Genomic DNA, 26,005 nt, shown 5'->3' with positions numbered 1-26,005 from the left:
CCTGGAGTAACTAAACCGAGATGCAGTTATCTGCTCTTAGACTAATGCTTCTTGACACATCTAACAAACATCTGGCTGCTGTTAGCCCTCTCTCTGCTGTTCACCTTCATATGTCTTAGCCCCCACAGAGAAGGAGCAGCTGAGACTCAAGACACTTTTTAGTGTCTTGGATAAATTGAAGAGATTGAGCTTTCTATGTCTTTTCCAGACTTGTCATTGCTGGAGCTTTTCTCTGAGCTCTTGTCAGTTAGAAACAGCCTCTGTGAAGCCACTGATCCCCAGAGTGGTCCTGCTAATATGCAGGTAGGGCAATACTCACTGGCTGGTTCTTTTCCCCTTTTTAAACAGCCAGAGTTAATGTTCGGCTTCTGAGCATTCATAGAATCATAGAATCATAGAATCATAGAATGCTTTGCGTTGGAAGGGACATTTACAGATCATCTAGTTCAATCCCCCTGCAGAAGCAGGGACACCTTCCACTGGATCAGGTTGCTCAGAGGCCCATCCAATATGACCCTGAATGTGTCCAGGGATGGGGCTTCCACTACCTCCCTGGACAACCTGTTCCAGTGTTTCACCAACCTCATTGTAAAAAATTTCTTCCTTATATCCAGTCTAAATCTCCCCTCTCTTAGTTTAAAATCATTACCCCTTGTCCTGTAACAACAGACCCTGCTAAAATGTCTGTCATGGTCTTCCCTATAGGCCCCCTTTAAGTACTAGAAGGACGGACCATTGCAGTATAGTGGGAATTCATGCTGGCTCTACATCATCTGTGGAAGTTGTGATCACCTACATCCCTTTCAGAAAAACATCCTCAGTCTTTCAGCACAGTGTATACTGGTCCTACATTGAGCTGGATTATTCATGTGAGCCACAATCAGGCACACACTCTTCGTCTGTCTATGTAATTATCTGGTACTCGATCCCTTTTTCATCTGTTTACTTAATGTTGTCAGCACAAGCTATCTAGAATGAGATGGGTTTTATTTTTTTACTTGCATTCTTGCTAAAGTCACTAAAAGCATGGACTCAAAGACATGTGCTATCTTCTGGAAGTGCTCCCAGGGGACAAGAATTCCCCAGTATAAATAAATTGCTGTGATGTATCATAAGCTACTTCCCTAGTTAAATATGAGTTGTGCTGATGCAGGGATTGGAGTGCTGTCACTGATACAGCTCCTGGAGTCTGAGTATTTTATGGCAAGAGCTCTCACGCCTTTTGGCTTTGTGACTTCATTTTTGAATTCACAGATTATGCTTTCAAGATTCTTTTAACTCCATACTTGCTGTTATTTGCAGCCCCCAGCTTTTGCTTCCTTCCTGGGTGCTTTCAACACTGTTGCTTCTGTGATGTTACTGGGAGTATTTTGAACCAACCTAGAGATACTGCAGCATCATATACAGGTGCTGCAGAAGGCTAAAGTTTGCTAGACTCCCTGATGCTGTTCATTTTGAACAAGCATGCAGCCCTCAAGGGCAAAGGAATATTACTGTATGTGCTGTATTCCGCAAAGTGGATAAGCCAAGAGAATCTTTGAATCATAGAACTATAGAATTACTTGGTTAGAAAAGACCTTTGAGACCACCGAGACCAACTGTACCTGTCCACTATTAAACCATATTCCTGAACACTTCATCTACCTGTCTCTTAAATAGCTCCAGGGATGGTTTAACCACCTCCCTGGGCAGCCTGTTCCAGTGCCGGATAACCCTTTCAGTGCAGAAATTTTTCCTAATGCCTACTCTGAACCTTCCCTGGTGTAACTTGAGGCCATTTCCTCTCTTCCTGTCCCTTGTCACTTTAGAGAAGAGACCAACACCCACCTTGCCACAGCCTGCTTTCAGGTGGTTGTAGACAGCAATAAGCTCTCCTCTCAGCCTCATTTTCTCCATGCTAAACAACAGCAGTTCCCTCAGCTGCTTCTCATAATACTTGTGCTCCAGACCCTTCCTTGGCTCCATTGGCCTTCTCTGGTCACGTTTCAGATCCTCAATGTCTTTCTTGTAGTGAGGGGCTCAAAATTGAATATGGGATTTGAGGTGTGGCCTCACCAATGCCAAGTACAGGGCCACAATCCCTCCCCTGGTCCTGCTGGCCATGCCATTCCTGATACAGGCTGGGATAGGACTCTGCAGAGGAGTACAGTGAGTGCAAGACCGAGTGTGGACAGGAATGGCAAGATTCACCTGACACAACTTCAGATGTCTACAACAGTAGATGCCTATAGCTGGGCTGCACTCTTCCCTGGACAGAAACAATATCTCTGCTTGTATAATTGAGATGTATTTTCAGAGCCCAGAAGTTAACTGTTAACATGCAATCAATAAAATGTTTTTTATTGAGAAAAGAAGATAAGAGTAATTCAAGTCCATCTAGTCCTGTGTCTCTGGCAGTGACGAGGGGTGCAGCTCTAAGAAAGAATGTGAGAATGGAGCAATCATGGCAGTTCTCTGCAGTGTTTTCCCAGTAAACACCACATGCCGCCCAGAGACTTTCCTAACTGGATTGGTTATAGATTCATAATGACAGTGTGTGATATTTTGAAATTTATGTATTTCTTTCCCATTAAATTTTCGAATCTCTTCTTGCATCCCTATAAAGCTCTAGTATCCATAATGTCCTCTGACAAGATCTGCATAGGGTGAACAACTTTATTTTGAACATATCTCTTACTTCTTCCATTTGTCGCTCTCTAATTATTGTATTATAAAAGGCAAACATGATTGCCTTCTTCATTCATTTACATTTTGCTGCTTCTGGACAAGGTCTGAAAGACAAGCAGAGGAGAAAGGACTTGATTTCAAAATGGATTTGATAGCTCCCCACCTTCTATTATCCTTGGATGCCTCAGAGAGGTAACCAGCAGTGCAATGATACTATACACCTACCTCTGCCCACTACAACCCGTTTCCCTCGTGTAAACATTTTACCTGGAGTGAGTATAATATCTAATTACACATTCACCAGGCTGGGTTGTTTTGACACAAAGACTCCTAAGAAGCAACCAATAAAAGCCATACAGTGAGAAAAGAAAAAAATGCCCTACACTCAGTATCTGCTGTGGAACATATTCTCAACCACAGATCTTATCAGGTTGGCCTGTTTCCACCGAGAGGTGTCTTACTGTTCTCCTCTATCAGTGATACGCACACAGCGGTTGTGGAGTTGATAGAATACTTTATTTTAGTAAGTAATCTCCAGATCTGTGCACTGCAAAAGGTCACGTATTCCTGGCTTCTTAATAAGAAACACATCTGCAAATGCTACTGTGCAAATGGAGTAGAAAGCTGTGGTGACTTTGGCACGCTGCGCCAAATGAGAGAGCTACAATGATACCAGCTCTGGTACGATGGATGTCCTGGTGGCATCCAAGGTAATTTCCTCTCCAAGGGTGGAATACATGGACCAATCAAGAGAAACTCATCTGCTCTAACCTGGATGACTGTGAGAGCTCGTAACTCTCTGTACATCAGAGTCATGAAAAATGACCTGTATGATCAGTACAAAGAAATAGGTACTGCTATCAGATTAAAGCCTATCGTAGACTCCTTCATCTGCAGAACTTCCTGCCCAGGTGTCATGGGCATTTAGAAATTAGGTTGGTGCTGCAACACCCTAAAATGAAACAAGAAATGCAGGGATAGCAACTGGAAAATTCTGTGCCTCAACTCTGTTCTCAAACATATTTCTGTCTGCCTCTATTTTTGTGTAGCTGGTTTGTTAAGGCCTAATGAAGAGGAAAGCTGGGCCTATTTCTGAAACATCCTTCCCTTTGCTTTCCGAGCTCTGCAGCTTTTCTGTCCCCCAGCAGCCAGGTGCTGATGAAGCTCAGAAGAAGAACAAGTGCTTCAGTGTCCAGGTTCTTCAAAGATTGTTTAGACAAGAGATGCTTGGCTTGTAGGTCTAGATCCCTGTGCTCATGGGGCAAGAGCGATGAGGATTTAAGCACAACTGCACATGGCTGCATTCATAGAAAGCCAGTCCCTTCTGTCCTGGCTGGAAAAACCCCAGTCAACACGGGTTCATGAAAGGCAGGTCTTGCCAAACTAACCTGATTGCCTTCTATGACAAAGTGACTCGACTGCTGGATGAGGGAAAGGCTGTGGATGTAGTCTTCTTGGACTTCAATAAAGCCTTTGACACAGTTTCTCACAGCATTCTGCTTTAGAAACTGTCAGCCTCTGGCCTGGACAGGTGCACACTCTTCTAGGTTGAAAACTGGTTGGATGGCCGGGCCCAGAGAGTGGTGGTCAATGGAGTTAACTCCAGCTGGAGGCCAGTTACAAGTGGGGTTCCTCAGGGCTCGGTACTGGGTCCAGCTCTGTTCAATGTCTTTATCAATGACCTGGATGAAGGCATTGAGTGCACCCTCAGCAAGTTTGCAGATGACACTAAACTGGGTGGAAGCGTGGATCTGCTGGAGGGTAGGGAGGCTCTGCAAAGGGATCTGAACAGGCTGGACTGCTGGGCTGAGGCCAGTGGCATGAGGTTAAACAAGGCCAAATGCCGGGTCCTGCACTTGGGACACAACAACCCTATGCAGTGCTACAGACTGGGGGAAAGGTGGCTAGAAAGCTGCCTGGAGGAGAAGGACCTGGGGGTGTTGGTTGACAGCCGACTGAACATGAGCCAGCAGTGTGCCTAGGTGGCCAAGAAGGCCAATGGCATCTTGGCTTGTAGCAGAAACAGTGTGACCAGCAGGACCAGGGAGGTTATTCTTCCTCTGCACTCGGCACTGGTGAGACCACACCATGAGTACTGTGTTCAGTTCTGGGCCCTTCACCACAAGAAGGATGTTGAAGCTCTGAAGCATGTCCAGAGAAGAGCAACGAAGCTGGTGAGGGGGCTGGAGAACAAGAGTGGCTGAGGGAACTGGGGTTGTTTAGCCTGGAGAAGAGGAGGCTGAGGGGAGACCTTATTGCTCTCTACAGCTACCTGAAAGGAGGTTGTGGAGAGGAGGGTGCTGGCCTCTTCTCCCAAGTGACAGGGAACAGGACAAGGGGGAATGACCTGAAGCTCCGCCAGGAGAGGTTCAGGTTGGACATCAGGAAAAATATTTTCATGGAAAGGGTCATTGGGCACTGGAACAGGCTGCCCAGGGAGGTGGTTGAGTCACCTTCCCTGGAGGTGTTTAAGGGACAGGTGGATGAGGTGCTGAGGGGCATGGTTTAGGGAGTGTTAGGAATGGTTGGACTCGACGACCCAGTGGGTCCCTTCCAACCTGGTGATTCTATGATTCTATGAAATACTAACTTAGTGTGTGGGTTGTAGATTTTGTGGAAGTCTGAAAATCATCAGAAAAAGAAGTAAAAAAAGTAAAATGAGGCATCTATAAAGCCTTATTTTTAGAGCAAAGCAAAATGACAATTTCCTGTTCTGTTTGATGCTGACTTCCCAGCAATTGCTCCCTGCCCCCTCCACAGTCCATCCCCCTGCAGGCTGCCAGATCAGACTGGATCATACTTAGAGGCAGGAGGGGAAGAAAAGACAAACAAAGAAAGAATTTCACCAGCCAGCTTACGATATCCTCACGTGAGGGCTGGAAGTCGGTGTCAGACACTGTGCTGCTCCCTCAGGAATTAACCCATGGTCCAAGATAGGAACAAACCTTTGGGGATTGTCCATCGCCTGTGAGTTGGTATTTGAATTAAAGTATGTGTGGGGAGCTGGCAGAAAGCAGCAGGAAGCAGGGAGTGGCAGATAATTTATGGGTAAGGTCTTCAAAAGAGCTCTGTTCCCACTTGGGACAATGGGAGCTCCTGGGATCTTCGCATGCTTTTGCCAATCTGGTCACGTAAGCACAAACTCCCTGATTCGGTTTATGAAGAATACCCTTCAGTCTGACACTGACCTCTAAAACAAATAGAGTATTGCCGAGCGCTGATGCCCCATTCATCACTGGGTGACAATGGGAGCCAGGGCCCGTGAGCAAACAGCGTTTCATTCAGGGGAGGACTGAATTGCTCTGAAACACTCGTCGCAGTGCTGCTGGTACCAGCTCCACGCTGCCCCACAGGCGTGCTTCTGTGCCCATCCGAGATGAAACCCCTTGGGAGGCCTCAGGATGCCATAGTACCACTGTGATTCCTGTCTCACAGCATGTGGTTGGGTCGAGCTATAGGGTGAGACAGCCAGAGGGATCCAAGGAGAGCTGGGGGGTGGCAGGAATGAGAAGGTCCAAACCACTGACTCACTCAGAAGAAATGTCCCACTTTGGAAGAGGTGACTCCTCATCTTGGGCTGAGTCAAGGGACAGCCCCAGAACGAAAAGATGCCTGATATACAATCCCTTTCTGGCACCGAAGGAGGACACTTGGAATTATAATATAGCCATGGTGAAGTGTGGTGGAGAAGTAGGGAGACAGGGACGAGCAATAGTGGGGATCTGTGCATGAACCCTAGCCAGCCACGCTGTGGCATTTCCAGATGGGTAGACATCTGCAAACTGACCATAAAACTGACACTAGTATCTCTCTAACTAACTTTGGTGGCTTCTCTGCGGCACTCATCATCTCCAGGATGAGTTTTCTCCAGCTATTTCTTCTGCACACAGCCCCTCTGTTGCTGTTCCTATGCATGACGGAAGACGGAGACAGCTGGTGGCAAGAGAAAATCACTGCAGCAGGCTCCAGAGGGACGCAGAGGGACCATTTGATGGCCCTTGGTGGGGAACCAGGCCACAGGAAGGTTTTCTTTCCCCCTCCTGAAGCCAGGCTGAGATGAGTGCTGAAGCGTGAAGGTACATATCATCACTCAGAGTTTTTTTTCATTCACATTCTCCATCAATGGTTAATTCCCCCTAAATGGGCCTTGGACTACCTGGTGATTGCATTTGCTGGTCACGCTCCTAGATCACAAAAGCAATCACAGTTCTACATATGTTCTTCATAAGGACCTCTGCAAATGACCAAAGTGAATATGCAGTGAGTCATTCCCATGTGCAGATATTAGCATGAAGTGTGCAATTACAGTGATTCCTTAAGCAAATTGTCCGTGTATGTACAGATGTGTATGTTCACACTTTTAGCAAGACCAGCCTTTTCTAGGCAGGCGCCAGGCCTGAAAGAAATGCTCCCACACATTTTCAGAGGGTGTTGTTTCAGGGATTGATTCTGCCAAGTACTTGGCTCCCTGAGAAAGTGGTCTTGCGCTGGTTCCTGAAAGATTGTAATGTGCAACATTATCTTTCAACAGGCATCTGTGTTAGCAACTGAAATGAAACGATGGCACATTAAAAACTTTACAGTGCTGTTGCTAAACACTTGCCAAAAAATAAAACCAACCCAAACCCTGGGCTGCTGCTGTAGGTTACTCTGAATTATGCATGGAAACAGCATATTCAACATTACTTGGAAACAGGCACACGGTCGCTAACAAATCTAATTATCTCCTGGAAAATAAGCCACCAGTGCCTGTGTGAAAGGCTCAGGGGTAAGTGTAGGTATTATCCCAGCATTTGGGGGATTAATAGGTGGATTTGTGATTTCTGTAGGTCTCGAAATCACAGTTCCCTTGCCAAGTGTGCAGTTGTCTGATCATGTGAAGATCACCCACCTAATGCTGGCTTGCCCTGCGAGGGATCTCAAATAGAGCAAGCAAGGGAAGCACTGTGAGAATTCATGTTTTGATTTCCCAACTCACTGCTCAGAGAAGGACAGTGTTTTACGGATGAAATGACTCAAGGCTATGTTTGTCCTCACCTGACTTGAGTCATAGCGTAGTGATAGGACAAGTTGTAATGATTTTAAGCTGAAAGAGGGGTGATTTAGATTAGACATGAGGAAGAAATTTTTTACTGTGAGGGTAGTAAGACACTGGCACAGGTTGCCCAGAGAAGCTGGAGGTGTTCAAGGAAGGTTGGATGAGGCTATAAACAACCTAATCTAGTGAGAGGTGTCCCTGCCCATGGCAGTGGGATTGGAACTGGACGATCTTTAAGGTCCTTTCCAACCCAAACTGTTCCATGATTCTAAACCTACCCTCTAATTTGGGTGAAGATTTCACATTTTAAAAGAAAAAAATTCCTATCGTTTATGTTCTGTAAGCCTGTTTTGACATCAGGGAGAGCGCAGAGGCTGCCTAACATGGGTAAGAAGATATTATGCTGTGCATCTGAACCACCTTACAAATCTAACTACTTGTGAGGCAGAACTTGAGAGCCTTCGCTCAAGGCTCAGTAGGTGGAGTATATTCGCTGGCATACAAAAATAACAGGGTGAAAGTATGGGTCTTTGATAGTAAGAACATAAGAACAACCATGCTGAGTCAGAAAATGTCCCATATCCTCTTCCCTGCTGTGGCCATGTATCACTTCCCTAGAGAAGGGTTTAAATCAGGATTAATACATGTATTTCTCTGAATGCTCACTAAAGCTCCAGCCACTTCACGGAGAGGGATGTGGCTTCCTCATATTCACTAACCTTCATGGGATTTCTCTTCCTTGAATCAGCCTAGTGACTCCAGGATCTACCTGGATGTTCATGTACAGTTTTAGTATCTCCTCCTTCCTCTGGTAAGGAGTACCACAGTTGAACAGCCCATTGCAGGAAGACACACTTCTGATCTGTTCTGAACTTGGCTTCTCTTACACTGATTTCCCCAAAGCTGCATGTCTGCCCCAAGAATCTGTCTGGAAAGGGAAAAGCACCAGGTGATCAAGGGCAAACGTGGTTGTGCTTGAGAAAATTCAGCAGGCACAACTATAGGCTCTCCAGAAGAGCTTCCAGAAGAAGCTTCAGTCCAGATAAGATTTGCACAGCCTTCATGGGATGGCCGATAGGTCAAACAGGAACATAGGGTAATCATTATCTCAACAGGTCAGGCAACAGAAACACAAATTTAGGTGGGCAAACTCAGTTCTTACAGTTCAGATGTACCTGTTGTTGTAGAGAACCCGAGTTACAAATGAATACTCAGGCCTACGGGTGTGTGTAGCATGATGTGCCATTGTACAACAAATGTATGCAAAAAATGCAAACATTTGCATCAGTTTCTGTTTCAGCCGAGTTTATGTGTGGGTCAACTCTGGAGAAGCTGAAAGGAGACTGGCTGGACGTAGGCCAGTGCAGAAATTTATTTGAGGTATCCTGCACATATTCCAGCACATTGTGGGCTCTTTGAACTGATAAGCCTGCAGGGCAGAATGTAATCTTGGAAACTGTGCAGTAAATGTGGAAAGAAGCTGCCTAAAATAAGTAAGATGTGCCATCTGGAAAACTCTATAGTATGGGAGCATCACAGGGAAAAATCACAAAGGATGGTAGAAGAGGACGAAGGATTTACAGGAGACCTGTGATGTTTTGGAGCAGCAGCTGGACACCAAAGAAGATATGCAGAGCACCTGAAAGGACACTGCCTGCCTATACATCAACAACCGAATCTGGCCACAGGTATTACAGATGATATGAGTGGAAATCAGCTCAGAGGTTGTAACATGTGCATATTGTCTATGTGCAAGTGGAGAATTGGGGCAGAAGCCTTTAATGCCATTTGAAATACCTAACGGCATCCCACATGGATGGGATGAATGGCATGGGATGCCTGTGTATGGAAGCTGAAACTCACCTCATGTCAGAGTCCAGAGATGGCTCAGTGGACCAAAGAAAGGTATTTACCCTGAGGGATCTGTACAGCACTCAAGCTTCTCTGCTATATTAACTGGTTATTCTTCCACTACAAGGGGAATTTAGGTGCCAGACCACATGTAGACACCTAGATGTAGATGCCTAAATTTAACCTATGGCTATGTTAACCCCTGAGAATTGCTGTTGGTGTCAGAAGCATGAAGAAACATGAGAAAGACCCGCAGAGGTGGTCACAACGCAGAGCTCACAGCAGGCACAGTGCTGCACCACACAGGACACGATACCTGAGGGAAGTGATTTTCAAAGTGGGGCAAGTGAACAGTATGTGCTGAACAGCTCACTCCCCTTGCAGGCATATCCCAAAGAGTTACAAACACAAACTACAGAAAAGGTTCCTAACTCACTCCATCCTTTCAAAACCTCATGCAAAAAATACACATCATCCAACCACAGCCAAAATTTTATTTCTCAGGATTATTTATTCTCAGGATTTTTTTTCCCACAATTATTTCTTGAGGGTTTTGTGATAAACTGTGCTAAGAATAACCTAGTGGGAAAGATGTGGTTTGGCTGAGTGAAAAGGCAGCCCACTGTACTTCAAACCTTTCCTGTTAACGTCTGCAACAGTGAGATTTATTCTCTGAGTGCCTAATGTGTGAGAAGCCCCCAATATAGTGAGCCTGGCTTGGTAATGTGATGGAGGACAGTACTGTCTCTGTGGGGAATATTCAACATTTTATGCTTTTGCAAAACTCAGGGACTTTCTGATATGAGCCTAGAAGTTGCTGCAATCAGAGCTATTGGCTGCAAGATTGCAAGTGCGGTGTTTGTTTGCTCAGTGCCATGTTCCATGCTCATTCTTAGAGGACATTGTGTCCACACCATCTCCTGGCCTCTGATCTATTTTACATTAGCACAGCCATGCCCTCAAACTTAATCTCTTGGCCAAACTACTTGAGCCCTCCTATTTTTTTGGCTTGAGCACCAAAGGCTCAGTTTAACCTTTTGCAATAATGAAACACTCCTTGGGAGAATGCCTGAAGTCTCTGCCTGGTTAGCAATTATTTAAATACTCTGTTATGAATAGGATCAAAGCCTTCTCTTATTGAAACACTTCATTCCCTATGCCAGAAGTTGTCACTGCATGACGAATGGAGAGCCTGTTCTCTTCTCGCAAGTGTGCTCTAGCCAGACAGGACTGGGCAGCCTGTGGGATGGGGAGTTTAATTAATAACAATATTTAATTTCTACAATGAAGCACTTAGGGGAGGATGAATATTGCAGCAGCTGCTGCCACAAAGATGATGCGTCTGCCTCCAGTGGCCAGCTGAAAGTGGCTTGGCATGCGTGAAGAACAGCACCATCAGCAAAAAAGCATGGCCACACACACTGCGTCATGCCGAAGTGCGAGCTCGATAGCATGCATCCCTGTGAGTTGCCTGAAATATTTCAGCCAGGCCAATTTTTTCGCAGTTACTGAGTGGCGTTAAGTGTCATCGTTCCTCCAGCTGATAGTAGCTATGGAAACCGTGACATCACCGCCGACATAGCGATACATAAAAATTCAAATGGCTGGGGACTGGTTGCTAGGAGAGCTCTGCTCGGGAAAGTCATCGGGCAGGCAGCCAAGGGACCAGAGTCTGCTGAACATGTTGTACTTCACCCTGGTGATTTTACCCTCCTCCCCCTATTTTCTCTTTCACACGCAAAGCTTCTCTCTCTTTTTTTTTTTATTTTTTTTTCCCCTCTCCACTATATTCATCCTTAACTTATCTCAGAGATTTTGACAATAGGCTAATGAGCTGGTGTAGTTCCTTCATGTTATGATAATATGTGCAAGGTCAGGAAAGAAAACCATATACTATACTTACTATCAAATAAAAGCCACAATCAGCCACCTTTGTAGCACCTGAGTTATTATAAACGTGTGTTTTAGATCACTTTTGAGCAAGATTTTTCCACTAAACTTCATGTATACACAAATTAGCAGAAAATCTCTGGCCAAAAATCATCAGATGTGAAGGTAACCTGAACCAAGGATGAGACGTAAGCCCTGTAGTGTGTAAAACCTTGCATTACAACCACTCCAAATTTGTGAAGTGATGTGTTTTCCAGCAGTGAGTCACATCTGGCTTCTGGAGAGCTGATGCTTCTCATCTGATGGTTTCGGCCAACAGGTGGTCAAAGGAAATAAGTGAGGCAAGTTTTGCAGGACAAAGTGTGGTTTTTCGTTAGACCAAAATAGTTTTATTAGACCAAAGTAGTTAGAAAAATTCACCAGTCAGAGAAATCCTTTCTCAGGCTCTGAGAGGATTTGGTGAAGCAGCTTGTTTGTTCCTTCTGTCATTGTTGGTTGGCCTAATGAGGGGTCTTGCACACAGATCTGGGCACACACCAGTGTGTGTATCTCCCTTGGGTCTACTGGCAAAAAATGCTCAACTGATATGTGCATGCTTGCATGCAATAGATTCAGGACTCCAGGTTTAAATTTGTGGGCTTATGTACATATAAATGGACACATACACACACACACACACACACACACACACATATATATATATATTATTTTTTGGTTTCTCCCAGACTGAAGTGTAACTTGCAGAAGTTGTCCAAGTAGATTTTCACATGATCACCCAAGTACTAACAACTGACAAGGTCTTAATACAGGTAATATTCATACTAAATAGTCCTGGTAAAGGAGTTTTGACCTACCAAACAGCTAGTAAGTTCCACTCCAGAGACAGCTGCAATTTGACTTATTCATGTCCATTAATGGTACTGGATAATATGTATTAGGCATTGAGATCTTCTTGACCTTCTACTTCAAGGCAGTAGAAGTTTGAGCTAAGAAAACATCTTCTGGTGTGGAAGGATGTTCGCCATAAGTGCAGCACACTGCTTAATGTGTATTTCATTTACTTTTTTGTGTCGATATTCCCTTCAAGGAGCCTTTGCTTAATGTGTATTTCATTTACTTTTTTGTGCTGATATTCCCTTCAAGAAGCACTCGTTGTCCCACCTGCAGCAGACTTTGCTTGCTCTGCCTTGGAGATCCATAGTTTATTGAACTGAGTTTTAGATGCCCTCTGAGTTGGGTACCTCGCTCACATTGACACCTAAAATCAAACATCTTCATTTGCTAAAGGCTGCTTTTCTGGGAACTACAGAGCATTATTATGATACTGGTTTAGTAACACATTTCTGGATCTATATATCAGTTACGATGAAGGAATACTAAGCATAAACAGAATGAGGCTCTTTAGCTTTGGAAAACATCTTATCCAAAGCTTCTCAAGTACTCAGCTGTAAGAGTGGGCTAGTACTACCCGGAGAGAACGAAAAATTAAGGCCCTGAGCTAGACAGAGGACTTTCCACTGACTTTCACCAACTCTCGTCTGTTCAGTGTGGTGCTTGTGCTTGATCAGTCTAACAACCTGTTTTCCTCCTCTTGATTAATTTGATGATTGTGATGGTTACTCTTTTCCATTTTGACTCAAGGTATGTGTATTTCTATGGGATCAAGGTATTGGTTTCCTAGCTTAACTTTAGGTATGTCATTGTCACTGTAGCTTAATGTGCAAAGATTTGTCTTTAGTCATCCTGATGGAAAACAAACAAACAAAAAAAAACATTAACCAACAGCCTATTTTAATAAATACAGCCGTAGAAGGATTTGAACTTGCCTCACCTAAAACAAGGTAGGCCTTTTAATATCCATTAGGATACAAGATCTTTGGCCGCCTTCCATGGGAATTTAAAGGTGTTAAATTAGCTACAGAAAGGTTTCACTATTGTTCCCCAAGTGTCGTGGGAGCAGATTTAAATTTACAAGAGGAAAAGCTAATAATTAAAAATTGAACATAAGGGCTATAAAGTACAAAATGGGCTCCCTCAGATTGCCTTACAAAACTTCATGAGAAGTGGAGCTTCCTGCTGTGTTATGCTTTTCTAGAATGATTAAAAAAAAAAGATTGTTTAAAGGTGTTTTTTTTTTTCTTTTTCAAATTAATTGTGGTTTCACGGCCCTTACAGCTTATAAAGATGGCCCCATTGTGGGTTCCATTGATTATTTCATTGAGGGTTTCCTCTTGGCTTCTTGTTGTTACCAAAATCACATACAAATAAATAAAAGTGTCAGTGAGTATGTTGTAAGAGCTACTAATGCCCCAGATCTGTCAGACCTTAAGCACATAGGGTACAGAACACAGCTGTCTCCAGTTCCCTCTCTTATTTTATACATTTTCCCCTTTTCCATGCAATGTCCCATGGGCCACTGGTGGCCACTCAGCCAGGTATGTATCATGGTCCCCATCTGCAGGAGGTCTATGTGTCCTAGGGATGTGGTTCTTGATCTACCTATGTGAATCCTGCCAGTAAAGAAAAAAACATCACTCTCAAGGGTTCTTTCAGATTGGAAAAATCATTGTCTTTGTCTATTTTCAGCCCTTGATCACTAAATGAGAAAGACCTGTTGATGTTTGTGGCATCCTAGTATTTTACTTCAGGAGATAGTATGGACTTGGATCAGCTGGGTTTTCCCTCATTTACTCTAGGTTTGCCAGGTCTACATGATGGGATTGTACCTGCCCACATGTCAGATTACATGTCCAGGCAGGTCTGAGCATTTGGGTCAGTAGTTTAACTGGTTGCTCAGCAGGCACCAGAAAAGATAAGATGGAGAGGGTTCTGCTGGCAGTGGAGGATGTGGTAGCAACCTGGCAGAGTATGGAGAACTACCAAGAGAGCTCATCTTCATTTGCCTTCTCCACAAGGAAGTCTGAAGATGCAAATAATGTGAAATCCCAGCAATCCCAGCTGCCACTGTAAAAATGCCACAATACCCCGGGAACAAAGGTCAAGAGAAAACCTTCTTCTTGCTGCGTTCCTTCAGTGGGATTTTCCCTTCTGAACTTTAGCCTGCTCAGCCCAGATGGCTCCCTTCCCAGAAGCACCTGCAGCTCCTATCTTTTTAATTTACGTAGCCTCATTCATCTCCTCATTTCCTTTTCTGCCAGCCACTAGTTTGGTATTGTTCTTAATTATATTTATCTTCTGATTACTGCAACCCCCCTTTTCTTTGTCTCCTGCCACTTTTGTCAAATAAGCAGATGAAATATGCTGCCCTTTAGAACTGGCCTGTTTCTTTCCCTATTTCTCATTTTCCACTGAATTTTTTCATTCTTCTGAACCTTTCTCTGCTCAGACTGAATTTCCCCCTACCTTTTTACTCCCAGTTTTTTTTCAACTAGGTGATATTGGTGTGTTGGTGAGAGGGTTATGAAGTGCCTGTGGGTAAAAGAGAGTTATCCAGGAAGGCACTGGTCTTCAATAGCACTTCTTCCACAGGAAAGTGTTTGAAGGGCATAGTAATTTTAAGCCTATAGGAAAGCAGAAAACGGGATACAAAGCCAGGTAGGGTTACCAAGGGTAATCCCTAGAGCTTACTTGCATAAGATAAGGGTGTTTATAGAAACGTTGTACATTGGAGCTAATCCCTTTGGGTGCAAATATATTCACTGATCCGGCAGACAGTATGAGATGCCAGCGTTAGTCAGGTTGCTCGTGGCTAGTAGTGGGCTAGGTGTCCTCCTGATCCCATAACAAGAGGAGGCTGAATAAGGAATATGGTGCTTTTTGCTTAGCATATATGAAAGTTTTGTTCCACTGCTTTGACAGGGACTCTGCTTCATGTCTTTTAGCACTCCTCTGCAAATGAACTGTTTAAAAATATGAGTTTGCTTTCCGCTTTTGGAGAAGGACAACAAAAAGTTGAAAGATTGTCAGTTTCCACTTAAATTCCAAGAGGTGGAAAGAAGGGATGGAAATCTGTTATTTACTGTTATGTTGCTATACATCAACATATATGACTAAGTGGCACAATCTGGGCTTAAATTTTCATTATCAGCAATAGATCATTTCAGAACACAGAGGAAAGTTTCAACCAGCTCTCTTGATCCCTGGCATAAGGACTTAGCGCTTGCAGAGAATAAGGACACTGAAGTTGGTGCAATTCTCAAACAAAACTGCTGGCAATCTGCGTGGATGAAGGTGTGTTTTGCAACAGGCATTTTGCTCATTAAATATCAGCTTCTACGGTTTGCTCCCTCAGCACATTAACGATTAGCTATAGATGGGTGGAGGAGGAGAGATGTGTGTTCAGGCTTTGGCCAAACTTTTATGTGTTGAAATTGCTGGTCAGATAAGAGCTGACAGAACATCAGATTAAAGGCTGTATTTGAAACATTTTCAGTGGCATTACAGTTCAAAAGAGCAATTCAGATTGGCTGCTAGTGCAAGCACCCCTATGTCAACCAGCGGAGAGAGGAATCTGCCTTTCTGAGAGCCTCTAATTCGCTGCTTTTTTCCATTGACTGGGTAGAAGTGAAGGATCTGGTGGCCCAAGATTGCAGAAAGTCTCATCGATTTCTTAAATTGTGGTTGCAGACTCTGAGTATTAGATCATCTTCACCTGGCTTCTCTACCTGGATGAGGTAGGATACTGCCTGGATGGCAGTAGGATAGTAAGTTGATCAAGAGCAAAACAACTTCAGCCTGGAAAGTCCCTAGACCCAGATATTATTTCAATGTCTCCCACAGGAAACTTGGGCTGCCATTTCTCCTCTGTGTCTCCAGTTTCCATACATGTAGTGAGAAGGCAATGCTCCAAAGCCCATATAACTGAGACACAGGGAAGAAAGTCACCCAAAAGACCTTTTGACATCACAAGTGTGTGATGTCCCATCACTAGAAGCAGATGCATGGGCATAGTGAAGCCACCAGCTTGCACTCACACCATCCATTCTCAACGTACTGGACTTTTCCAAACACACATTTCTGGTGTGAGACTCAGTGAAGGCAGTGATTGTTGGACAGAAACCTGCAATGATTTCACTTTGCAAAGTGTTCCAGTCGACAACCCACCAGACTCTGAGTACTCAGCATTTTACGTTTTATACAGAAATAAATGGCAGAATTCCCATGAACTTCAAAGGGAAAGTACAGTCCGTATGAACTATATTACTATTAGGTAGAAATTACTTGCTGAGCTCTGTTATTGGTAAGATTCAGACTTTCATTTTTAACTTCTGTATGTTATTTTATTTTCTTTTGGTGCTGCAAATAAGCTTTTAAGTTTATTCAAGCAAAGAAATAAAATCTAGTCCACGACAATTTAGTTTCTTTCCATAGTATGAAAATCCAGAGGTTTGGATCAAACGGTACTCCTGAACACAGATGTAGGAAAGGAAGGGTGGTGCTGAACTCAGCTCTGCTTTGCAGTGTTGATCCCAAATTCAAATATAATCACCTCCAAATGTTGCAGATTGAACCTGCATTGAAATGAAGAGGTGTTTTTTTGAAGGGAGAGGAAAAAGCTGGCCAGTAAAGAATAGTTGATGTGTTTGGGTGAAGCTGTGCTAGGAGGAAGGGGAAGCGATTGCAGTGCTCTCTGGCATGGCTGCAGGTGCCATGGGAAGGGGTTAGCTGAGCATTGATTTGCACAGGTCACGGCTGAATTCAGCCCTCATGAAACCACTGCTCCGTGACTGCCAGGCTCTTTTAAGCCCTGTGTGTGAGCACAGGACCTGTGGATGCTCCTGGAGCTGTCAGCTGCATCCATAGCTGCTGCTTCCCCCCAGGGCCCTCCTCACCTGTGCATGTTCTTCATTGCAAACGCAGGCGGCAGACCACGATCCTCAAAGGGGTTGCTGGCAACTGCTGGCTGATTTATGAGTTGCTGTCAGATGTGATGCTGTAGAATGAGGTTTGCAAGCTTCTGAGAGAGACCAGGCAGCTCTGAAGAAACCTCTCTAGGTCAGGTGTTTTGGCGGTAAGTGCCCTTGGCTAGTTACCACTTGGAAAATTGTACTTTCTGCAGCTGAACATCTGAAGAAACCTGAGACCAGGAGGAAACGGATGGGTGGTGATTCTTCATGACCCTGTCTCTTGCAGGCAGGAACTGGATTGCTAAGGGGAAATTATTCCCTAATTGAGGACTACTGACACTAGTACTTTAGCTGATCCAGCAGGCCCAGTTAGGGATTATAAGCAAGTTCAACCACATGAACCAAAACCAAAGTAGTTGTGTGCATTTTAAGAGATGGTGGTAAACACAGCAAGCAGATGCGAGGACAAGGGTGAAGGGAAAAGCTATGATAGAGCCTCTCCCTTTCCTGTGAAGCACCTGCTTGTAGTCACAGCTGTAAGTGGAGTGCCTGACCCGAGGACTGCTCTAATATAGTGATTTCTTTGCGCCTGGTCCAAGGTCAACTGCTTCTCTGCATCAGCAGTAAGATGTGCAGTGCACTGAGCAGAGGGAGGGTCAGAAGCCCCATGTGTTGCTCTCTGCTCCTCTCATTTGGGAGCAGCGTAGATGCCTGAAGTGAGATGAATCAGTCCTAACCCCCTTGTCTATGAATACCTCTCTGGGGGTCAATTCCAGAATTATGACTTCTTAGCATCTCTGCTGAAAAGCTTCAGACAAGTTTTGCAAGCAGGATGGGGCAGAAGACATCCAGCTGAAGGACTCCATGGCACCATTGGTCGTGGTGATGAGCCACCAGGCTAGAAGTACAATTCTTGGCTCATGGCAGCTCTGATATTACAAGTGGCAAGGCCATATGCTGTCTCCCACAACCTATAAGTGTGTTCACATCTCATCAGGAGCTACACTGAGGTGCTGTGAGAGCTACCTATTCATACATCTTATAAACTTCTGCATTTGTCACTCCACATGTGTGTCTCATGGCAGATTTCAAATCCGCAACAGGGCTCTCTGGTTGCCCAGGAAGGTCAGTATACTTTTCGGGCAAAACTCTCTCCCTCAACTTTGAGACAACCTTTTATAAAACTGAATTTTTTCTTGGTCTCCCTCTCTTTTGCTTTCTTTACCATTTAATTTGAACAGTCCTAGACCTTCCATACACTGACCCAGGCATCAATCTGTGTCTGACATACAGCAGGCAATCACCAAGGCATACAGAAATGAAATCCTAGGACAAGATACTATTTGTAATTTGCTCAGAAGTGAGAGTTTTCCTCCCTTGAAAACTTTTCCTCCAGGGGCTCAGCCTGCTACAGAAGAAGAGGTCTTTTTCCTGGAAGTGCATTTGTGCCTCCATGTATCTGTGTCTGTGCAGAAATGCCAGTCATAGGAAAAAAAAACACCCAAAATTCACCAAAAAATATTCTCCAAAGATCCATCCCAGCCATCTTTACCAATTTGCCTGCCTAGATCTGCTTTGTGTAGATGCCACAGGGACTCCTCTAAATAAAGGAATGACTGCTACATCCTCCTCCACTTATGCAGGAGGACTGCACATGCAGAGCGGAGTTGCTCACGTTGAATTACTGAATGACACCACTGGCAATACAGGACAGGGGGCTGAGCTGTGCCAACCCATAAGCAAACCTGCCCCCCAATCCTAGCAGCACCAGAAGAGGAGATGCTGCTCTGCCATGCCATAGCCCGAGCATCCTGGCTGGTTTTCAGTGATGGATGCTGGCACATTCCCCTGCTACGTTCCTCTGAGTGGATGAAGGGGACTTGGCTGGCTGAGCCATCCCTCCCAGGCTCACGTGGAGTGAGGAGTGGCCGTAGCTGGTCCCCGTTGCCCACGCGTGTCTCTGCTTGCATCCCTGCAGCTGGCAGGGCTGGCTGCCACCATCTCGCTGCTAATAGGATCAGAGCTTGGGGAGGGAGCCAGGGTGGCTTGACGTCGGCCCCGTGTTTCTCTGCCTGAGGAAGAGTCAGCTCATTGCAGGGCACGTGAGAGAGAAACCAGAGCTGCAGTGGTACAGCGCTGGATGCAGGACAGCAGGGAAGGGCAAGCAGCCAGGCTTCCCCTGGGTCCTACTTGCCTTTTAGTGCAGAGTTGGCCTCTGGAGCTACTTCACACCACCCTTAAGCAGAAATCCCTCCTCAAAGAGGTTTGCAGAGGGCTGTGAGTTAAACAGAACTCCTCCTTGGCCCCCTGCCCACTGCTGAGTTTGGGCTATGAGTCAGGGAGCAGGGAAAGGCAGCCAAGGGATGCTGTCATGTTACAGGGGGAGATTTGCATGCCAGAGCCTTCGTCACACATGAATGCTGGTTGGAGGTGGCTTTTATAGGTGGAAATGACCCCACCGAATGCTGCCACTGGGGCTTGCCATACTAGACACTCGAGAGTCTTTACAAGGCAGGAGTGTTGGGCAAGGGACTGTAATACTGAGCTGAAGAAAGCCTCCATCCTTCACTGTGTCTGGGAGCACTTTGCCTTCTCTGGGATGCTAAAGATAGTTCATGTGCCCTTACATCAGCTGGCCAGCGTCATCTGGTCCTACTAAAGGGACACAGACCTGCTGGACGTGCCAAGCCCTTGATTCACCTCAGTAGCCACTCTCCATGTGACAGGTTTGGAAAGAAGAAGGTGTTTCAAGACATTAAGGCATTTCCCTGTCCCTCCTTGTGAAAAAAAAAAACCCTCTCTTGGCTGCTTTGCATGTGACTAGCTGGCAATGTGGAGGGAAACGGGGGGAACGGGGAACGGGAATGGAGGTTTAGTAGCAGATGCTTATCTGTACCCTTACTCCTGGGGCTGCTTGGTAATGGGGAAAGGTCTAGCTAGCTGTGTGGCGCAGCATCCTTTCTAGAGCATCTTGGTCTGTTTTATGTAAACGAGGGCAGAGTACAGCAGTGCAAAGTGGGGGGCCAATAGGTGAGACCCATCTACAGCTAAGTGGAAGGCATTGCAGAGCTGCTCCCAGCATAGTCAGGAAGGTCTGAACCCTCTAGATTCGGAAGTGACCCACTCAGGGTACTGTGTAGGCACGAATTTGTTCCAAGCAAGGCAAGCTACAAATCAAACCCACACATCTGGAATGTGGAGGTGCTCTAAGACTCACCAGCTTTGCCTTATTTAAAAATCCCTAGTCTGGGACACTCTGCAGTCCTGAATCCTTTCAGAATGCTCTGTTTCGAGAGAACAGTGTAATCCTTTGCTGAAATCACATAAAATCCAGAAACTAGGGACGCTGACATCTGCTTGGATAATTTGGCTGACTGAGTATGACTTTGATTCATCTATTTTTTGAGAGGGAAATATTTGGCTCAACTGGAGACTAATTCTGTCCCTCTCCTGAAATTGTCTTTAATAGCTAAATCTCAGCTCTCTTGCTCACTCTCATACCTCTGGAAACAATTGAATCAATTCTTTGTTTATTAAATGCCTGTGTTTGTGTACAGTTGACAAAATAAAATCTGCTTTCTATTTTCCTGCCAGCATTAGTCTTTGAGGGAAATTTTCAGTTCATTTTCTGTGTGCTTTTCACTCACTGGGTGCAGGAAAGATGCACTGTTAGGGAAACAAAAAGTGAAGTCCAGGGCAAGATACACTTCTCACATTAAGGAATTCAGGTCCTGACCTAAATCTATTTTTCCTCTAATCTTTTATGCAACAACACCTGATTTTCAGAAGCTGATGGCTGGGGCTGTACTTGAAACACATGACACAAACATCTTTATCACAGTTACAGGGTCTAAAGATCTGCCTTAATAGCTGCCTGCTGACCTCCCACATCCCTCTAGATGAGTGTCATTTTCTCTGACCCTAGTCATCTGATGATGTAGAGGGTCCACACTCTTTCAGAATGAGCAGCAGGATGGCATGAAACAATGCATCCTTGCACAGAAGGTTCTTCTGATCTGTTTTGGACTTGTTCTTTGGTCAAGTAGAATCACACTAGGGCCTTGCAAACCTTAAAGTTCTCCTGAGGGTAACTTGATTCCATGAAAATATTCAACTTTGGTCCAAAAGTACCATCACTTGGTACTGGAAAAGTACTGCACAGCTGTCTCACACATGTGTGAGTGGGGCACCCAGGGCTCACTATGGACTGGGTATGCAAGGACAACCTTAGACGCTCCATGCACAAGATTGAAATTTGTGCTACTCTGTGGCATTTCGGATATACTCCTTCTGCTCCAGAGTTTCAGGCTTATATTGAGACCAAGAAATGAAAATGTACTTATATGTGTCAAATGTGAAAATAACATCACGTGGTTTAATCATTTAACATCCATGTTCTAATGTTAGGCTGGCAAAACATCTGAGCTTCTCCTGGACCCAGGACACTCACCCTGGGAAAACACAGCTCAGCACTACCATGAGTTTTGGCTCTCCCGACAAACCTTTGGCCCTCAATCTTGCCATGCTTTGCTGTTGCCAGTGCTGTTCCCACGGTTCAGGGTAAGTCATTGCCTGTGCTTCACATGCGGGTTCCTGAGGCTTTGCTCCCACCACAGTCCCACCTAGCACAGCAATTCAGTCCCTCCTAGAAAGAAGTAGGGATTTTGAAAGAAAAATGAATGCATAAGTAGAACCAATCTGGCACAACCATAACGCCTTTAATTCATAACCTCCATTTGATTGAAATAACTTCCTCATCTAGACAAGCTGTAAATTCAGTTCTGCCAAGAATTCAAGTTAATCCTTGCATTTCTTAATGCTTATCAGAGTTTGTTCCTGGCTTTCTGACTTTGAAAAGGAGCCTTTACAAGATTTTCTGTACCTTGAGTTACCTGATAGCCAGTCACGTCAGAGTACAGAGTAAATTTACAAAAATACTTCCCATGCCACGCTCTAGGCTGCAGAGAGCAGTCTAGGGCAGTTCTTACTAAATGATGTGTTTTGACTACCTGAGGAAGTTGTGAAACACATCAAATAGGTGGTCATGAGTTAGAAGAAACCTTGTTATCCAGCAGCAACCCTGTCCCACATGGGGAATGAGAAGGACCTCAATTACTTTCTACAAGAGGTCACACTAGCCAGGTAGCTGCAAAATGTCTTTAATTGCTTTCAGAACTCAGTCTCCGTGCTGTGGGTGCATCTTTTACCTCTGCAGCTGGTAACCACCAGCACATATTGCTTCTTGCTGGAGGGACTGAGCTGCTGCTGTATAGACTGGCTGGAAACCAGTCCCAATGTGACTATTTTGAAAAGTGCCAGTACATTTAAAAAAAAAAAAAATGCCATGAAAAGGAGCCTTAATAACAATCTGATATAGCGTGAGGTTATTTTTACTTCAGCATACCTAATATTCACTTGTAATCTAAGGTAAACATACCGCAAAAGGAAGGTAGTGCAGTTTTAACAGCAGTAAACTTCACTAAGCCAGTTCCAGGGAAGGGATAATCTTTCCCTTGTCTAGTTTGTTTGGAAAGAAAATTAAACTTGCTTGTTCTCATTTTGTGTTTACCCATTCTATGCGCACTGGTTCTCAGTGTTACAAAGTACAGCTTTTTCTGCAATTCAAATCAGTCTATGAACATATCCACTTGCTTTTGCTCCTTTCTTCACATTAAGTGATTAAAAAGCCCAAGTGGTCTTTGCCAAAAGAATATTTTCAACTGAGTTTCATTGCAAAAGAAATGTGAAATTGACCCCTGTATTGCAGTAAAAGAAGAGACTTTATTTCTATTTCTTGTGTATATCCATGGTACAACTTGTTTAGTGCAGGAGCAGGAATAATTTCTGCTACATCTCACAGTCAGGGACTATATGATTTGTGTTGCAATCAGCAAAGCAGTGCAGCCCTGTCCGGGGAGACCTTCCAGCAGCCTTCCAGTACTTTAAGGGGGCTCTACAGGAAAGCTGGGAAGGGGCTCTTGATCAGGGAGTGGAGAGATAGGATGAAGGGGGAATGGTTTTCAGCTGAAAGGGGGGAGATTTAGATTAGATATTAGGAAGAATATTTTTTCCTGTGAGGGTGGTGAGGCTCTGGAACAGGCTGCCCAGAGAGATCGTGGATGCCCCAGTCCTGGAGGTGTTCAAGGCCAGGTTGGATGAGGCTTTGAGCGACCTGATCCAGTGGAAGGTGCCCCTACCTGTGGTCCCTTTCAACCTAAACCATTCTGTGATACTGTGATTTGCAGAGGAAGACGTTATTTGAACGAGACAGGTGAGAAAATTAATATTGTTCAAAACTGAGCCAGGCATACAACCTTGGAAAGCCCATTGTTTAAAAGTGCTCCTGATCTAGAAACCAACAGTAAAAAAGAAAAACTGACCATGCTTATGACTCATTCAATGGGTTGATACAGAGTAAAATGATATTGTAGATAAAAGTACTATCTCTATCAGACAGTTAAACCATATCAGTGAGAACATTTGTAGATGGCTATATCTGTTGACTGATAACCATTCATGAAAGCATAATAACAGCATAATCCTTTACCACCTATTGAAAACCCTGAGGTGTGAACTATTCCTAGAAAAAGCCATCTCACCTTTCATTAAAGAATAAGATGATGGGAATTTTTTTGCCTTTTCCCTTGTAAATATGGTCTGGATGGTACAAACCACACTGATGGAGGTGGGAAGACATACATGAGGTCTCTGCAAACAGGAGCTGGTAGGATCAACATGACACAGCCATCCCTTTTCCTGCCTTCTTGACTCTTGCCCTCCTAAAACTTAATAGAGGACATGGCAGTGAGGTTTTGGGGTCTACCCTCAGCAGCCTGATTTTTGGGCCAAATCAATGAGATGTGAAGTAAAAGGAGAATCTGCCTGGCACCTTCAATGCATCTGCTTAGATGTGTTCTCCCAGAAAAAGCTCATCAGAACTGAGTCCACTGTGCCAACCTGCTTCCTTGCAAGATTTGCGGGAGCTTCAAACCCTGAGGACACAACCACAAGGCTATTTCTTCTTACACTATTTAAGCTTCTCCTAACTGGAAGGCATTGTGGAATGGAGAAGAAAACAAAAAAAAGCCACAAGCAAATATTTCCTTTTTAAGCACTGATTCCAAGTACATAGGGAATTCTGGGGCTACGGGGGTGGAATAGGTTTTCCCCTCCTGGTCTTTCCTTATCCCTAACCTCTCAGCCCTCTTCAACATTTCCTTTCTCTCCATGGTTACTCTACACAAACAATTACGCTGCTGACATGGTCAATGCAAAACTGCCATAAATAAGCAGTGCAGATGCAATGTATTACTCACTAGTGGGGTGACTCATCTGGAGCAAGTTGGTGAAGAGCCATACTGGGGTCTGTGAGTCAGCAAAGCTGCTTTGCTTTTGAGCTCACACCTACCGGGACTGGAAGAACATCTCAGTGCCTTTCGTAGAAACTCAGGGAGCCCTGCATGGGTGGCCCTAATGGAACATTGAGAAAATTACTGGAAATCAGGGGATGAAAGTCTTTATTCAGTTTGCCTATTATAATTGGCAGAAGGAGAGGGCTTGTGTAATGAGAAGGTGGCTGCTGTGATGAGATGTGGGATTTGAGCCTGAGCCCTCCCATGGTGAGAGTCCAACCCTCTGTCAATGGAAATCAAGAAGTTGTTAGAACCTGAAGGAGAGCAGGCACAGAAGGCTGCAGGCAGCAGAGGGAAAGCCATATAAGCATAGTCTGTTATGGCAGAAAGAAAGCCTCATGTGATGTCTCTATAAACTCTGAATTTTCTTGTGGTGCTGACCCTAACTCAGCCATATTCCTGAATGTGTATGGTCTCAGCATCATCGGGACACTCAGAAATATCCTCTGTTTAACTGTTACTGTGGTCTGCTGATTCACAGGCATTAAATCATCATTCATAAGAATTCAGAGAGCCTGCCCCTAGATGATTAGGTTTTCACGGTTATAGATTAAAGCTCGTTTTGCTTAACAATATAATCAGTCACCACAATGAGCAAATAAAGAGTAAGACAATGAAGATATGGCATGGGAAGATGATGCGTAGAACTGAGAGGAACAGTATGCAAATGTGAACGTGGAATAGAAATAAACTCAAATGTAAACCAAGGAAACATTATGTCATTTTGGTTTTTTTTTTTCATTTTGGTTTGGTATTTTTAAGGGATAACAGGGAAATTGACCACCAAGGCAGAAATTTGATGTAAGTATTGCATCTAAATTTCATGCAAGACTGGGGTGTCTGCAGATAGAGGACATTGCATGGATGCGAGCTTGAGAACAGGAATGTAATTGAGGCATCAGATTCCTGTCTTATTTTCTTAAGAAATAATTTAAAATATCCTCATTTAACTGAAACAGATGGCTACAATCACACCATTTTATCTTAATCCAAATACGGAAAAAATTGTTTCCTGGCTTCATGACACTCAAGCTGTTTCTCTTAGCCTTTTCCCCAGGAAAAGCCCCAAACACTTCACACCTTTGACATTCTCAGGTTCTTAAACTACTGGCCAGACTAATTCATGTTAAATTTCCCTAAGCTGACCCTAACAGTTCAGATATGCTAATCTATAACTCATTCTGCTCTATCTCCAAAGGTTATCACGTATTGTTTCATAGATGATACTGTCCTAAGTACTATATTGAGGCCTCCTGAAAGAGTTAGGCTTAAATAAGGTGTGTAAAGACCTTCTAGGTGATAATCTGTACATTGGTCTGATCATGCCAGGTCCAGCTTGT

Source organism: Cuculus canorus, chromosome 2 (assembly GCF_017976375.1).
Source record: "Cuculus canorus isolate bCucCan1 chromosome 2, bCucCan1.pri, whole genome shotgun sequence".
In the NCBI taxonomy this organism is placed as follows: Eukaryota; Metazoa; Chordata; class Aves; order Cuculiformes; family Cuculidae; genus Cuculus; species Cuculus canorus.
This window is presented reverse-complemented; position numbering follows the sequence as displayed.